This window comes from Podarcis vaucheri (genome assembly GCF_965113315.1).
Source record: "Podarcis vaucheri genome assembly, chromosome: 16".
In the NCBI taxonomy this organism is placed as follows: Eukaryota; Metazoa; Chordata; class Lepidosauria; order Squamata; family Lacertidae; genus Podarcis; species Podarcis vaucheri.
The window spans coordinates 39,386,396-39,404,052 of NC_138754.1; the positions used below are offsets into that span (position 1 = coordinate 39,386,396).

Genomic DNA, 17,657 nt, shown 5'->3' on the forward strand with positions numbered 1-17,657 from the left:
AATATTTCTGCTGCTTTCCTGTTTACAATGATATTTCCAGTCTCCTTTTCTCGATCCTTGTCGTTACTCATTTTCCTTTTCATTCACCTCCAAGTTATCTCCACAAGTGGATTGAAAGAAACAGTCTTATTTATATTTCTGTGTGGACTTTGTATTGCTTTCTCACGAATCACTCTCATAAATCCAATAGTCCAGGCGTTCGAGCAGGCAATTGCCATCTTGTTCATTCCGATGAAATACAGCCTAAATGTCTGCTCGTTAACTTTCCAGACCTGCTGCATCGTAAATTAGTCTTTTCCAGGAGGGGTTGCCCTTTCAAATTTATGATCCCAACCTGATAGGAGATCTTTGGCTCGCCCTCCCTAAGACAAATATTTTGCAACAAAGGTCTGCCTTTCCATGTTGAATATCATTTCTTGCTGCGTCACAGAGAGAGCCTTTCTTCTTTCCAAATCTTTCACAGAGTAAAACCTTTAATTCATATTATTTTTCCCCACACAGTTCATTTTTAGTCCCGCTTGCAAATTAGTTGTTGTGACGGATCTTCTAAGGGAGAGGGTTGTTACGTAATCACATTGAAAAAAATAATAAGTCTTCCTCCCCCTTTCCGTTCCATTCCACCTGTTCCACATACCATCATGTGTACAATTCTTTGGTGTAATCCTCCTGTTCCTTCCATCCCAATCTTCTTCATCTCAGTGGTAAAAATTATTAGCAGATAAAAACACTCCTGACCTCTCTTGAAGCATGTGCGTTTACTTCTCCATTCCCCCCCCCTTTTAAGTAACGCAACTAGTTTCGCTCCTGGAAGCAGCTTCGGAGGAGTTCCGAGACCCGCACGAGGGTTGTGTGCCCAGTGCCTCGCACCCCTCCTTCTTCCGAACTCAGGGGTGATTTATGGCAACCGCGGGCAAAAACAGCCTCTTACCCTTCCCTGGGAAGATGAGGGAGACTGATTTACTCCCCATAATCAGCCTCAAATTACCTCGTGCGAGCTGGATAGATGGTATTATCCGCCATCTTCCAAGGTGCATTTGACTGCATAACAGTTTTTCTTTCCAAAAAATTCTTATATCTCACCCAAACACCATACAGACCCTTTCTTATTCTCTTGACCAGTGGTGCAGGGGTGAATTCTGAAGTTCAGCAGTTCGTTGTGACAGCCCCAAAGACACACCCCAAAGGTTCCACATTGGTTGTCTCCGTTGGAGGTGATGAGTGTGAAGAAGATCAATATGAGGGGGAGGTGGATAACATATGGGAGTTTAATAATGAAAGAAGGAAGTAAATGGAAACTGAAACCATATGTTGAAGTAAAAGAATATGTAAATGATTGGTTGCATTATTTTCAGATTAATGAAATGTTTAAAAAAGATGTATTAGAAAGGTTTTACCGACAAGGAATCAAAATATCAATTGGAAGTATTGAATAATGACGTAAAAATTCTGTCTAAAATGTATAAATTATTATTGGAATGGTATACAAAGGACGAGGAGGTTAAATCGGTTATGATCCATTGGGCCAAAGATTTTGGATATAATATACAATTTAAAGAATGGGTTAAATTGTGGAATGAAGGCCCAGAGATGGAAACAGGAACAAGTACCTACTTTGGAGGAGTGGAGAATGAAGCTGATGGACTATGCAGAACTTGATAAAATGACAGGGAAGATCAGATACCAATGAGATCAAAAGTTTATTGAGGACTGGGGAAAACTAATCGAGTATTGGGGAGGTTTAAGTGATAATGAAATAATGTTTGCGGCATTTAAAGAAGCTCTGTAAAAACTTAAGAAATATTGTAAGAAAGAAAAACAGGTGTGGATGGTTTTGTTAAAAGGCAATAGGAAATGTAGGAAATGTGTAACTAAAAAGTTTAATTCGGATGATTGTCAGAATGGCTGATGGAAGTCCAAAAAACGAGAAAATTTGTAAAGTGGAAATGTTTATCTATTTTTCTTTTGGTGAAAATTAATAAAAATATTTTAAAAATAAAGAAATTGTGGAATGAAGGAATGAAATGTACTGTGTTGTCGAGAACCTGCTCGACATCCGAAATAATCAGTCTCACACCAAGATGACTTGAAGAAAAAGCTTTGGCTTTAGCCATGCAATGTTTTATTGTGTCCAGTGAAAATAATTCATCCTCTCTCCTCCAGCACGTTTGTTGTGTCTCGTACTCAACAAAGTAACAATCAGAAGGAATGCAACCTTGCCCTTGCCCGCAAACAAAGAGAGTCCTATGCTACATGAGCCAATCATTTGGTCTAGCATGAGGTGTTCACGTGCTCATCATGCTCTTAGCAATATCTCGTGCTGTAAAATCACTCTGCAATAATAAGAACTCTGCTCATGCTCTTATGTACAAGCAATCATTTTCCCACACTGTGTGTACTACAATAAAGGAAAATGTGATGAAAATGATATATAGATGGTATGTAACACCAGTAAAATTAGCAAAAATGTATAAAGTAAGTAATAAATGTTGGAAGTGTAAAGAAAAAGAAGGAACATTTTACCAAATGTGGTGGGAGTGTAAAAAAGTGTAATGCTTTTGGGAAAGGATATATAATGAGTTAAAAAAGATGTTGAAATATACATTTGTTAAGAAACCAGAAGCATTTCTACTAGGAATAATAGGAAATGAAATTAATAAGAAAGAATGGAAGTTATTTTTATATGCAGTAACGGCAGCAAGAATACTATTGGCCCAAAAATGGAAACAAGAAGAATTACCTACGATTGGAGAATGAAATTAATGGAATAAGCAGAACTTGATAAATTAACAGGAAGGATCCGGAACTGACGAGACCAGAGATTCACTGAGGACTGGATTAAATTTACAGATTATATGAAAAGTATATGTGATGACCAGATAACGTTTGTAAGTTTTCAGGAAGCTCTGTGAGAATGTATGGTAGAAATATTGTTTAAAAAATAAGGTAAATTAAGATATTATTGTAGTGCAATATTAAATTAAGAAATGTACAAGAAGTGATTAAGACGGAGAATTATCAGACATGTTGATGGAAGTAAAAAAAAAAGATGTTGGTGATAAATTGGATGTTTTGTTTTGTATAGTTTTATATTGGAAAACTATTAAAAATATATATTAAAAAAAGACACACCCCAAAGGGGCAAAACCCAAGCCCTTCCCAGGGAGACCATTCTCCCACTGAGGGGTAACAGTGAAAACTCAAGAAGGATCTTATATATTATCTACCCCACCCTATAAAAAGATAAATATTGGAACTTTCAGTTTGTCTCTGTCAGTCACTCTGTCAATTTCATGACCTTACTGCCCTTTCCCTTCCCACATGCCACAACCACATGTATTGTACGTTTCAAGTTGTACCACTGCATTTAAGCCTTCGTTGTCACCTGCTGCATCCCTCACATTGCTCTCCAACTCTAAGATAACAAAAGGAAATTCTCCACTTCCATATGCATTGATCTATATTTTTTATATACAGTAGCAAGTCAGTTTCTGCTGTTAGTCCATGTAATATAGGATTTCTGAATCCTTCCCTCCCTCCCTTTAACTGGTGTACAGGAAATATCCCTGAAAATCCTGAAAATCATGTCTTCATTGGTGACACATGTACACTTGGCGGAAATGGTGCAGGTGTGATTGAGGAAGAGTGTTGGGGAAACTAGGAAGCTCCCTACAGATCAAGAGTTTGCAGCTGGACTGCTTGCCTGCCTGTGACACTCGCAATTACAAGAGAACTACTCAATAACAAATATGCATCATTATTTTGATCTTACTAGAAGTCACAGAGCTCAATGCTCTAAGGAGATAACTTTGGAACTAGTAATTATCTCAAATTGCTGGGATTTATTATTCATCTTCCCAAATCCCCTGTACACTTTTTTCAGGCCATAAACACAATCAATGTCAGATTGTGAAAGTGCATATAAAATAAGTCCTGTGTCATTTAGAGCCCAGATAAGAAATTCTGAACATGCAGGTCTTCATGAATCAGATCATTGGCATTTTCCCTTTATGAAAATAATCCAGAGTCATTCAATGAGAACTCCTGTGATGCAGTTTATGGAGGATGAGATACAAATATGACTTTCAACATCCCTCTTGGTCCCAAGATGGTGGGAACATTTCTACTGCAGATTCTTCTCTTCCTGTGGCTACAGTTGCCTCCAACTGAGAGCAAGGAACACTCTGCTAGATGCACCATGACGGAGCCGTTCCAGCTTCCATACCAGAATTATCAGAGAGGGGACCTAGTCATTGGAGGAATTGTTACCTATTTCGGCTTTTTATTTGAAGAAAAGGATTTCCATGAACACCCAAACACAAAGCTTATAGATGAACTTTTGTAAGTAAAAAACTTTATCCTTCATAGCGTACCCTTGGTGAGCTCAAGTATGCTACAATTACACCAAACATATGTTAGCATGCTCAGAATACGTTTCCCTGTCACTTTTATCAAGTAGGATGCGAAGCATATATTTTCTTCTTTTAATATTGTCAGGGAACTGACATCGGAGCTAGAGGCAGAGGGAAGGCTCTCAAATGATGCTGGAGAAGGGCCCAGCAGGGAGAGAGGCAGCTCAACAGATGGGGAAGCAAATCAGCGCAACACCAGGGATAAAGGGGGGCAGATGGGGGAATCGGCGAGAGGGCTCCAGGACTCTTCACCGGACACCAGCGGGGAGAGCACGGGTCCTCCGTTACCCACGCCCTCCCTGCACAGAAGACTTCCGCGCAGGGAGAGTAAGAGGAGACTTGGCGCCAAACAACTTTTATGTTGGAAAAGGTTTAAGAAATGCCCAATGACGGATTCTGCTAGCGACTGAGGCAGCCACGAAGTGAAAGGCTGTCCAGACAGAAAGGTTTAACAAGGCAACACAGCCAGGAGAGGCGTCAACTTACGCACGAGCAACCCATACTCATTACAGATATTGTGATCTGGTCATCTTTCTTCTTTGTTGCTTTATTCCACTTCTTGGGGTTTCTATCTTCTGCCTGTTCTGCTTTCTCATCACCTGATCCCATGGCTTTCACCACTTTCTCCTAACTTTATCCTCATCCTCCCTCTGTGTTTCCTTTCACACCATTAACATCTGTGTTCCTTTGCAGCAAAGCTATATCTTCATATTCACAACCACTATCATTTAATCTGACAGTCACAGATGAATGTGACATATGAATAACATAGAATTTGGATTATATTCTCTGCTATACAATGTAAACCCTATTGAGTAAAAAAACCCAAGTATCGAAACTGAGTTATTTGCAGAGTAGACCCGCTGAAATTAATAAACCTAATTTAGTCTGATCTATTAATCCTAATGGGCCTTCTAAGAGTATGACTAACATTGGCTACAGTATTTTTTGTACATCCACAATTTTATTTGAAGGAGGGAAGGGGGAAACTCAGTTACTATGAAAGAATAGAATTTGTTCCATCAGATGTGCTCTGGTCTCTACTCCCCACCTACACCAAGAACTGATTATCTGAGAGGCACCAGTCAGAATTTCTGCAATGGGAACTTCTCTTCCAGTGAGTGTCCGTTGGCTGCTGAAAGGAAATAAGGAGTTAAGAGAAGGATGTGGCAAACAGGTTCCCCTTCACAAAATTAACATAGGAGGAATGGCGGTTTGCTTTAGCCGCCTGTGAAGACCCATAATTTTAGGCACCAGTGGTACACCTGCAGATCAGAGATTTATTTACATATGTGAGTTTCAGGATATGAATGCTCTGCACAAAATTAAATGCTTTTTCGATGCAATATTCTTAAAGCTGACTGAATATTGTCCATGGGGTTGAGACACACAATGGATATATAGTTTATTTGTTTGTTTGTTAGCTTATTTGTTTTATTTAATCTTTTGGGATTTGCCAGAGAGAGCCAGAAAGTTACCAATGTGCTTGAGGGGGAGAGGAAGAGAATACCTCTGACACGTAGGACAGTGGTACCTTGGGTTAAGAACTTAATTCTTTCTGTAAGTCCGTTCTTAACCTTTAACTGTTCTTAACCTGAGGTACCTGAGCTGCCGCTGCGCCGCCACCACACGATTACTGTTCTTGTCCTGAAGCAAAGGTCTTAACCTGAGGTACTATTTCTGTGGTAGGGGAGTCTGTAACCTGAAGCATCTGTAACCCGAGGTACCACTGTATAACTCTTTTATTAGTGATGAAGTGAAGTACTACCAGAATATTCTCTCCCTGGTGTTTGCTGTGGAAGAAATAAACAAGAATCGTAATATCCTCCCGAATATGACCTTTGGGTTTCAAATCTATGATAGCTACTTAAATGCAAGGATGACTTATCAGAACATTCTGAAACTTCTGTCCATCACAGAAAGGATTGTCCCCAACTTCAAATGTGAGAAGAAAAGTAAGGTAGCTTTTATTGGGGGACTTAACTCTGACATCTCCCTCCACATTGCTACTGTCTTAAGCATCTACAAGATTCCACAGGTATAGTAAGACTGGGGGCTGTCAAGTTCTTCTGCCTCAGGTACAATAATGATCTTCTGGATTTTCAATGCTTTCTTTTACTTTGGTTCATTTTTCTGAAAAAGGAAGTGTGAGAGGAAAAATATATAAATGATACAAAACATCTGGGGGAGCTATGCACTAGTGGCTGGAGGAGAGGGGCTTTGGTGCTTGCCAGACTTCGTCTCCCATGTGTCACTGGGAAGCAGCAGGGAGGTTGGTACAGGGCAAATGCAGCAGCAGGAGTCTTCCTCCTGCTCCCAGGAAGCTGCCCAAGGCCAGCTGCAAGAGGTCAGAGAAACCCTGCTCCTCCTTAGCAGTTCTGGCTAATCCACAGATTTCCCAGCTATTTCTCCTAATGTAATATATTTTTTGATTTCATTTTCACTAATGTATTCACTTTTGCGACCAGTGTCATTTTAATATAAGGCTTTGCTTTTGGTTGGAGAAGTGAATTGCAAAATTCAGAGAAGTACAAATGTCAGAGGACAGCTGCATTTTGGCTCACCAATTGTTTCAGGAATTGTGAATCAGGTGGGTTGTTTTTTTTAAATTATTAAGATGTTCATTGAACTCAATTCCTCTCCTATCCCTAGTTGTGTCTCATCAGAATGGTTCCAACTAACCAAGGGAGTTGCTTGTCCTGATTTTGTCCACTAGCCCCGACCACTTTTGCTCAATGGTCAAGGAGTCCAGGAAGTTTTGGAGAACCACAGGTTTCCCCCTCATGAAATATACCATGATTGTCACGGCCTAAAATTGGCCGCTGTTCCTTTAATACAAAAGGTACCTAGTCGGTATGTGTCAGCAGTGTTCAATGAATCGGCAAAGCCTGCATGACTCATGCAAACTTTTACCTACTTATACCTGTATATATAGAGTGGTCATTGATTGTGTGTGGTGTGGGTTGGTAGAAAGCTGGTTGCGTTCGATATGTATAAAGCTGTCGGTTGTGGTTGGAGAAGACTTTTTAAGAATAAAAGCAGCATTTTGCAAAGTACTTTTTCTCAAGGACTCTTTGTGCCAGGACCGGGCAAAGGAGGTAAGAAAGTTTTCTTTTTCAAACCTGGACAATGATGTCCAAGGACAAAAGAGCTTCTGAACTGTTCCGTTGATCTGTACTTCTTTCTTTCCAACTAACAGAACCTGTGGGTATAGGTCCAGATCTTGCATTATTTTAATGGTGCACATCACCACAGAGTATATGAAAATATGGTGCCTCTATTTATAAACCGTAAGCTAGAACTCTACAATTCTTGTGGGATTGATTTCTTCCTCCAGATTGCTTACTGTGTATTAGCTGAAGTGAGAAGCCCAGAGTTGCAGCCCCAGACATTCTACCGAACGGTGCCCAATGAGAAATATCAATATGCAGGGATTGTCATGCTACTTCTACATTTCCAGTGGACATGGGTAGGAATTGTGGCATCCGATGATGAAAATGGAGAGACCTTTATGCAAAGCTTAGTGCCAATGCTTTCCCAGCATGGAGTCTGTACGGCTTTCAATGAAAAACTACCAGCCATATCTCAGGGTCTAGATAATTTCAGGTTCTTGGAACTCATTCGGGCCAAGTCCACTTTCCTGGTAGCCTCAGAAATTAACATATTAGTTCTGTTTGCAGAACCTCAGACCATTGCAGTTGTGAAATGGATGCAATATTTCTTTTCATTAGCTGAAGACATTGCAGAGAAGTCTACAGGCACTGTGTGGATTTTGACAGCCCAGTGGGCTTTCTCTTCAGAAACAATGCAAAGGTATTACGATATACAAGTCTTTGATGGTGCCTTATCTTTTGCAATTCACACAGAGAAAGTCCAGGGATTTAAAGACTTCCTTCAGACCCTGAACCCCAACTCTCCAAATGGAGATGGGTTCCTCCAGGCTTTTTGGCAACAGGCATTCAACTGTTTATTTTGTGCTTCCAATGGGCAGAAGGAAAACACAAAGACCTGCACTGGCCATGAGAGTCTGGAGAGCCTTCCTGGGCATATTTTTGAGATGACCATGACTGGCCAAAGTTACAGTATCTATAATGCAGTTTATGCCATTGCACATACTTTACATCAGATGCACTCATCCAGGCCAAAAAGCAGAATGATGGCAGGCAGAGGTGGGCTCGATCCTCCAAAACTGCAACCTTGGAAGGTGAGATTTCCTATTCAGAATAAACCTTTGCAAAGTTGAGCAAGAAAAATGAGAATTGTGAAAAATTAAGAATTTGTTTGAAAATACTAAGGTTTGTTTCCGTCCATGACTGCCCACCCATTCTGTCCACCACCACCAACTCTTTTCTGCATTTCTTTCTGCACTAAAGAGGGACATATAGGGCTATTTTCAAATGTAATTACCTGGACAGTGTTTTAACTTGCTCCCAGTAATATTCATTGATTGTATTGGAACTGCAAGTTATGGTCACTTTACGTGGGTGGGGAAAAGTAAACAAAGAAATGCAAAAACAAACAAGATGAATTTTAACAGGGAGAAATGTAAAGTATTGCACTTGGGCAAAAAAAATGAGAGGCACAAATACAAGATGGGGGACACCTGGCTTGAGAGCAGTACATGTGAAAAGGATCTAGGAGTCTTGGTTGACCACAAACTTGACATGAGCCAACAGTGTGACGCGGCAGCTAAAAAAGCCAATGCAATTCTGGGCTGCATCAACAGGAGTATAGCATCTAGATCAAGGGAAGTAATAGTGCCACTGTATTCTGCTCTGGTCAGACCTCACCTGGAGTACTGTGTCCAGTTCTGGGCACCACAATTCAAGAAGGACACTGACAAACTGGAATGTGTCCAGAGGAGGGCAACCAAAATGGTCAAAGGCCTGGAAACGATGCTTTATGAGGAACGGCTAAGGGAGCTGGGCATGTTTAGCCTGGAGAAGAGGAGGTTAAGGGGTGATATGATAGCCATGTTCAAATATATAAAAGGATGTCACATAGAGGAGGGAGAAAGGTTGTTTTCTGCTGCTCCAGAGAAGCGGACACGGAGCAATGGATCCAAACTACGAGAAAGAAGATTCCACCTAAACATTAGGAAGAACTTCCTGACAGTAAGAGCTGTTTGACAGTGGAATTTGCTGCCAAGGAGTGTGGTGGAGTCTCCTACTTTGGAGGTCTTTAAGCAGAGGCTTGACAACCATATGTCAGGAGTGCTCTGATGGTGTTTCCTGCTTGGCAGGGGGTTGGACTCTATGGCCCTTGTGGTCTCTTCCAACTCTATGATTCTATGATTCTATGAAATGGAGATCAGGGAAAACCCACCATGAGCAGCCCCACATTTCTTTGCCCCCTTCTCCCTGCACACCCACCTTGCAGGAGAGGCAGTTCCAGGGCTTCCTGACATGGCACCATTTTGCCTTTGCACACGGACCCCAGAGCTGAACCCTCATGCAAGTGGCAGGCCAGCTGTACTTGCGAGAAATACTAATGTGCACAAACTGTTGTAGACGGGACAGTTTTGGACTACTTTGCATTGTGTGGAATATATTGATGGATACTTCCTGTTTCTAAAATCCATTAAAGCTCTCCTTTTTAAAACTTTCCCTTTGTTTTCTTCTGTCTAGCTGCACTCGTTCTTGAGGAGTATCTCCTTCAACAACAGTGCTGGTGACTTAGTGTCCTTTGATGAGAATGGGGAGTTAGCAGGTGGATTTGATATTATTAACTGGGTTACTTTTCCAAACCAAACCTTCTCCCGAGTGAAAGTAGGAAAGATAGTTCCACAAGATTCACAAAATATAGACTTCACCATGGATGAGGGAGCCATCACATGGCACAGATCTTTTAATCAGGTGGGACCACTGGATTTTTAAAAATGTGGTATTGTAGGAGTAAATTATACTGACCCAAGTGAGATTTACATCTCAGAAGATAAGGGGAGGCTAAGTTACCCATTTGTTTTGAAAGAAGATTTAATGTCTTGTGGTGCTTCTCTGAGCCTAATAATTTATATGCTTCCTATTTTGCCTTCTTTGACAACTCCCTAAATTTCAAAGTCTGTTGTCTTCCCTGTCCTCTCTCCATCCTCCATCTTTATGCAGATTAAAAATTCAATATCCCTTCTCATTCACTTCCAATATTATTGGGAATAATATTTATAGAAACAACAGACTTTTCTGGAATAATGTTAATCAGCCAACTGATGTCATTTTGATTAAAACTGTGTTGTTCACAACGCACAAGAGAGCTACATTTTCTCCTCTTTTTATGGCTAGGTGCTGCCCATTGCCTTGTGTAATGATCACTGCCACCCAGGCTACAGCAGAAAAAAGAAGGAAGGGTTGCCATTTTGTTGCTATGATTGTGCTTTATGTCCATATGGGATGATTTCAAATCAGACGGGTAAGAAACATCATCTGCTACTATAAAAAAAATATTCCTAATATCTCTCTCAGTTTTTTCCAGTGAATCTCGTATTACTATTTTGCATTGTACAACTAACAATTGTGACCAACTCTAGCTAAGGGTAAAATCAAAGCCAATGTTTCTGATCACTAACTCTGGATGAAGGACAGAGTAGATGAAAAATCCATGCACCTTAGGCCCATCAAAATGTAGAGCCTATTGCACATCAGGTATAGTGCCTGGAAATCTTACAAACAGTTGTTAATATCCACTTACCAAACTAATTAATTAATTAATTAATTACCAAATAATTAATGCAACGTTTGTTGGAACTCATATATCACTCATTGTTTCAGATATGGATTATTGTTTCCATTGCCAAGATGACCAATTTCCAAACAAGGCCAGAGATCAGTGCATCCCCAAACGCCAACATTTTCTTTCCTACGCAGAACCTTTAGGGTTCGTTTTAGCTTCCTTAGCCCTGGTCTTTTCTCTGCTCACAGCTTTGATACTTGGCGTCTTCTCTAGGAATGGGGACACTCCCATTGTCAAAGCCAACAACCGGGACCTCACCTACACTCTGCTTACTTCCCTCTTGCTCTGCTTCCTCTGCTCCTTGCTGTTCATTGGCCAGCCTCACCCAGTGAGCTGCTCTTTACGACAAGCTGCTTTTGGCATCATCTTCTCCATTGCTGTGTCTTGTGTCTTGGCCAAAACCATCACGGTGGTTCTGGCTTTCATGGCCACCAAACCAGGATCCAGGATGAGGAAATGGGTGGGGAAATCTCTCACAAACTCGGTTCTTCTTGCTTGCTGCTCCGTTCAAACCAGCATTTGTGCTGCTTGGCTCTGTACGGCTCCTCCATTCAAAGATGTGGACATGAACTCTTTGGCGGAGGAAATCATTGTGGAATGCAACGAAGGTTCTGTCGCGATGTTTTATTCTGTCCTGGGTTATCTGGGATTCCTGGCCATGGTCAGCTTCACTATGGCTTTCCTGGCCAAGAGGTTGCCGGACAGTTTCAATGAAGCCAAGTTCATCACCTTCAGCATGTTGGTGTTCTGCAGCGTTTGGCTGTCCTTTGTTCCCTCTTATCTGAGCACCAAAGGAAAGCAGATGGTGGCTGTGGAGGTCTTTTGCATCTTGGCCTCCAGCGCAGGTTTGCTGGGTTGTATCTTTTCCCCCAAATTGTACATCATTCTTCTCAGGCCTGACTTGAACAGCAGAGACCACTTAATTCTGAGGAGCAAATAGGAATCACCTTGTGTTGATGGTTTTAATTATTGCATTGTTTGCTGGCATTAATTGAATGAAAAGCAGAAAAAGTTATTCCTTGGATTTCTCAACACTCATCCTTTTCATTTTTTTTCATTCCCAGAAAAAGCCTCCAACCTACATCTGTAATCAATAAAGCTGAGACCAATTTTTAACTCCATGAAGTTGTTCTGTCACTTTGCTATCCTGCCAATACACTCATCTTCCATTCATAGGGTGCTAAAGGTATATCCCTTCATGGGGAGCCATCATCAGTGTGAAACATGTAACTTCTGCCAAGGCTATTCTTTATATATTTAGGTAAAAGCTATATTGTATTTATTTATATGTAATCAAGAAAGGCTGCTGATCTTGCAATGTAGCTGCAAAAACCTGTATAACATGGCAGAACATTATGGACAATTAAGAGGTAGCATTTTTAATCCTTTCTGTCATCCTCCACCTGTAGATACACATGTATGTACACGTCCACCTGGCTTCACAATGTGAAGTTGCCACATTTCCAAGTGGGGCTTCAAAATAATTGAATGACATTTGTTACCCGCTAGTACTCATTTCCCTGCAAATGAGACCCAGATTCTCTGAATTTATCTTCTCCATGTAGGAGAGATACAAATGGGGAATTAGTAGCTGGATTGGATGTACAGTGATACCTCTGGCTATGAACTTACCGTATTTTTCGCCCCATAGGACGCACCGGCCCATAGGACGCACCAAGTTTTTTTGGGGGGAAATAAAGGGGAAAAATTATTTTTCCCCCAGGCGCTTGTCGGGCAGGCAGCGGGGAGAAGCACTCTTCTCCCCGCCGCCTGCCTTCAGATCAGGTCCGGGGACAGCGGGAAGACGCGCTGCGCCTCCCAGCTGTCCCTGGAGCTGGTGGGGCAGGCAGTGGGGAGAAGCGCTCTTCTCCCCGCCGCCCGCCTTCAGATCAGGTACGGGGACAGCGGGAAGACGCGCTGCGCCTCCCCCCTGTCTCCGGAGCTTGCGGGGCTGGCGGCGGGGTCTCCCCACCGTCAGCCTCCAAACCGCTTCAGGAGACAGTGGGATGGCGGCGTTCCGCCTCCCTCTGTCCCCCAACCTTGTGGGGCTGGCGCTGGGGCTGTCCTGAAGCCTGGAGAGCGAGTGGGGTCGGTGTGCACCGACCCCTATCGCTCTCCAGGCTTCAGCGAAAGCCTGCATTCACCCCATAGGACGCACACACATTTCCCCTTCATTTTTGGAGGGGGAAAAGTGCGTCCTATAGGGCCAAAAATATGGTAATTCATTCCGGAAGTCCGTTCTTAACCTGAAACTCTTCTTAATCTGAGGTACCACTTTAGCTAATAGGGCTTCCCGCTACCACCACGCTGCCACCACGCTGTTCTCATCCTAAGGTAGAAGCAGAAGTGTGCCAGTTATAAAGAAAGTTTCACTAGTCAATGAAATTTGAGGAAGCCCAGTAAGTCTTTTAATTAGTATATACATTATTATTATTGTCCCTTCCTTCCTTCTCAGGATTCTGCACAGGTCCCCAGTGCATTCTGGGGCTGGGCCAGGGAACACCCGGGCCAAAATCAACCTCTTTCAGACAATATGGCCGAAAGCAGAAAGATTTACTCTTGATTGGAACCCCCTGGTGAAGAAGACCCCTGCAGCCAGCATGATTGGACCCTCTACTCAGGAACTGGTGAATGGAGGGCTCAATCCTGCTCAGTTTGACTGCACTCATGTATCCCCCTGCATAGAACAGGCACACATATCCAAAGTGCAGTGTGGGGCTATTTGAAAGCTCTGTTGCAAAGAGCTCTGTGCTGCTCTTTGCAGATGCTGCCTGCCTTTCCTTCAGAATCAGCCCGATTCAGTTTGGGATTTGGCCAGATCTGTTCCACAGCCCTAATTTGTACCCCACAATTATTTTTAGGACCTGGCTGCACAAAAGAAAATTGTAAGATACACACAGGTGATGAAGACGGTAACTCTGCAAGCAAACAGCACTGCAAGAATCCATCAAAAGCAAACAATTACAGTTGCAATCAAAATTATTCAACCCCCATTGCAAATCAGATTTATTATCAAAAATTACAGAATTTCAATTGCTTGCAAAAGCTATTGAAATAGCTCCACTAAATGGATGCCTCAAGTGGTTTTCCCAAATTCAACTGAAAATGCAACTTCAACTGTCTTCTTCAGTCTCACTATTATTCACCCCCTGAATAGAATCCATCACAACAGCACAAATACAACAGGTGTTGTCTCACCTGATGCACACCTGGATGCAACTAATCAAGGTCTTCAGGTGTGTTAGAGCTGGAACACATGAAATACTTGAACTCGCAAGGGGTTTCCTGAGTGTCAAATTTTGTTGTATGTTAGCCATATTTCTAAGTCAGGAGAACGGTTCAAGAAGGTAAGAGAAGGGATCATTGCAAGGATACAAGTATGCAAAAAGAAAGCAAAGGCACTGAATGTTGCCAGAGAAACCATTGGAAGCATAGTTCGCAAGTTCCAAATTAAAGAAACAGTGGTTAGCCTACCTGCACAGGGCAGAATTTCAATAATTTCTATTGCAACTGTGAGTCAACGACAATTCAGTGATTTCTGTATTCATGAGATAGTGACCCAATAAGCTTTTCCCTGAACATTTTCTAATTTAATAAGATATTGCCGTGCTAATCTCTGAAGAAGTTCAAATACTTACCAATATGGTTTTCATAAAGGCAAATGTACTGGAGTAATGGTAGAAGTTCCAATGCTACCATTAACTCTGAATTTAAGAACATATTCAGATAAAACAAAAAACCTCTAGCCATTTTTACTATTTGAAGATAAATTCTAAACTATTTCCTTCTTTCATTTATGAACAGGCACAACCCACTTCTCTGTGTAATGAGAATTGTCATGTAGGTTATAGAAAGAACAAGAAGGAAGGAAAGCCATTCTGCTGCTATGATTGCCTTCCGTGTCCAAAAGGGAAGATCTCAAACAAGAAGGGTAAGGAATGTATCACACACACACACATACACACACACCTGTCATGTTTTTTTATCTGTGCATCAGAAGCTCCTTTCTTTTGTGGGAAAACAGTATGGAAGTAGCCGTTATATATTCTGGAATCTCTTAGATGCATTGTGCCATTTGGGGACTGAAGACTTTTTTTAATAATAAGATTTGTTTCTTCCATTTTCATTTTCAGACCTGGATGACTGTTTAGAATGCCCTGGAGATCAATATGCAAACAATGAACAGAATGGCTGCCTCACCAAAGACAAAACTTTCTTGTCTTATGGAGAACCGTTGGGGATCAGTTTGGCCACGTTTGCCCTCTTCTTTTCCTTCATCACAGCTTTGGTGCTTCAAATATTCACAAAGCACAGAGATACTCCCATAGTTAAAGCCAACAACCGCAACCTCACTTATATTCTCCTCCTTTTCCTCCTGCTCTCCTTCCTTTGTGCTCTGCTCTTCATTGGCCAGCCTGAGGAAGTCACCTGCCTCCTTCGACAAACTGCTTTTGGCTTGATCTTCTCAGTGGCCATTTCTTGCATCTTGGCCAAAACTGCCATTGTGGTTCTAGCTTTCATGGCCACCAAGCAGGGTCCCGAATGAGGAAGTGGGTAGGGAAGCCACTGGGCACCCCGATTGTTCTTTCCTGCTCCCTTATGCAAGTGACAATTTCTACTGTGTGGCTGGCAACCTCTCCCCCATTCCCAGATGTTGACATGGACTCAGTGACTGAAGAAATAATACTAGAATGTAATGAAGGCTCCACTCTTATGTTTTATTGTGTCCTGGGATTCATGGGTTGGCTGGCCATTGTGAGCTTCACGGTGGCTTTCCTAGCTAGAAAGTTGCCTGACAGTTTCAATGAAGCCAAATTCATCACCTTCAGCATGCTGGTCTTTTGCAGTGTGTGGCTCTCCTTTGTTCCAACCTACTTGAGCACCAAGGGCAAATACATGGTGGCTGTGGAGATCTTCTCCATCTTGGCCTCCAGTTGTGGGTTACTGGGCTGCATCTTCCCCCCCAAATCCTATGTTATTTTACTGAGGCCTGAGCTGAACAGCAGGGAGCAGCTAATAAGAAGACAGTTTTAAATAATCCTGAAGTCTGAATCATGTTTGTAATTTTTGGTGTCTGTTATTCCTATTTTATTTACATGTATGTCCTTAGAAATCTGGGGGTAAACGATAAAAAAGATCTGGAGCAGCTCTAAGAATTCCTTTGGGAGAAACTGTGAGGACACAATTAGGGCAGTGGTGAATTGCTTAATTATTTCCATCACTGCCGCTGATGAGGATCAGTACTAATTCTGTGGCAATGCCTTTGAGCACAAATGGCCTGGGACATTACCCAGATTGCAACAAAATGGGATCGGTCCATCAACCAGCTACAAATCCAGCTAACAGTTCCCTCATTCCACTCAGAAAAATATCGGGGGGGGGGGACTATGTCCAAAGCCTTACTGAAATAAAGATACAATATGTCCACAGCACTATGCTAGACTTTTCTGTAAGGAAATGTCATACTCTTTATTGCACCTGCAACTGGATCCTGCATTATTTTACGTATTTCTTTTCTCCCCTTAACTGGTAGACAAGGAAACACCCCTGTGGTACAAAATCCTGAAAACCATGTCTCCATTGGTGACACATGTACACTTGGCGGAAATAGTGCAGGTGAGATTGAGGAAGAGTTTTGGGGAAACTAGGAAGCTCCCTTCAGATCAAGAGTTTGCAGCTGGACTGCTTGCTTGCCTGTGACACTCGCAATTACAAGAGAACTACTCAATAACAAATATGCATCATTATTTTGATCTTACTAGAAGTCACAGAGCTCAATGCTCTAAGGAGATAACTTTGGAACTAGTAATTATCTCAAATTGCTGGGATTTATCATTCATCTTCCCAAATCCCCTGTACACTTTTTCAGGCCATAAACACAATCAATGTCAGATTGTGAAAGTGTATATAAAATAAATCCTGTGTCATTCAGAGTCCCAGTGAGAAATTCTGAACATGCAGGTTTTCATGAATCAGATCATTGGCATTTTCCCTTTATCAAAATAATCCAGAGTCATTCAATGAGAGTTCTTGCAATGCAGTTTATGGAGGATGAGATAGAAATCTGACTTCCGGCATCCCTGTTGGCCCCAAGATGGTTGGAACATTTCTGCTGCAGATTCTTCTCTTCCTGTGGCTACAGTTGCCTCCAACTGAGAGCAAGGAACACTCTGCTAGATGCACCATGACGGAGCCGTTCCAGCTTCCATACCAGAATTATCAGAGAGGGGACCTAATCATTGGAGGAATTGTTTCTTATTTTGGCTTTGTATTTGAAGAAATGGATTTCCATGAGCGCCCAAACACAAAGCTTACAGATGAACTTTTGTAAGTAAAAAAACCCCTATCCTTCTGTCAGGGGATGGTTAGCTGCTTGTGCTTAAAATTGTGCCCCTTCAGAGTTTGTGCGACCCCACAAACCTCTGTGTGTGACAGAGCTCCTCAGACATGTCTGCTCTAGTCACTAGTAGAGTCTGACAGTGGCTGTCTGCGGAAGCGCTTCCAGCAAAGAAGTTCCTTAAC

General features: G+C 42.0%; 1 long non-coding RNA gene and 1 pseudogene across 2 annotated transcripts in view; one reads left to right on the plus strand and one right to left on the minus strand.

The window, feature by feature from the left end:
* The window catches only part of LOC309521577, a 210,323-nt gene that overhangs the window by 107,932 nt on the left and 84,734 nt on the right, over positions 1-17,657 (minus strand). The window lies entirely within an intron of this gene.
* Positions 4,196-16,169, plus strand: LOC309521659 (vomeronasal type-2 receptor 26-like; annotated as a pseudogene). The gene is made up of 7 exons: positions 4,196-4,338; positions 6,159-6,447; positions 7,747-8,613; positions 10,037-10,177; positions 13,997-14,047; positions 14,940-15,066; positions 15,269-16,169. The product of its transcript is annotated as a vomeronasal type-2 receptor 26-like (transcript).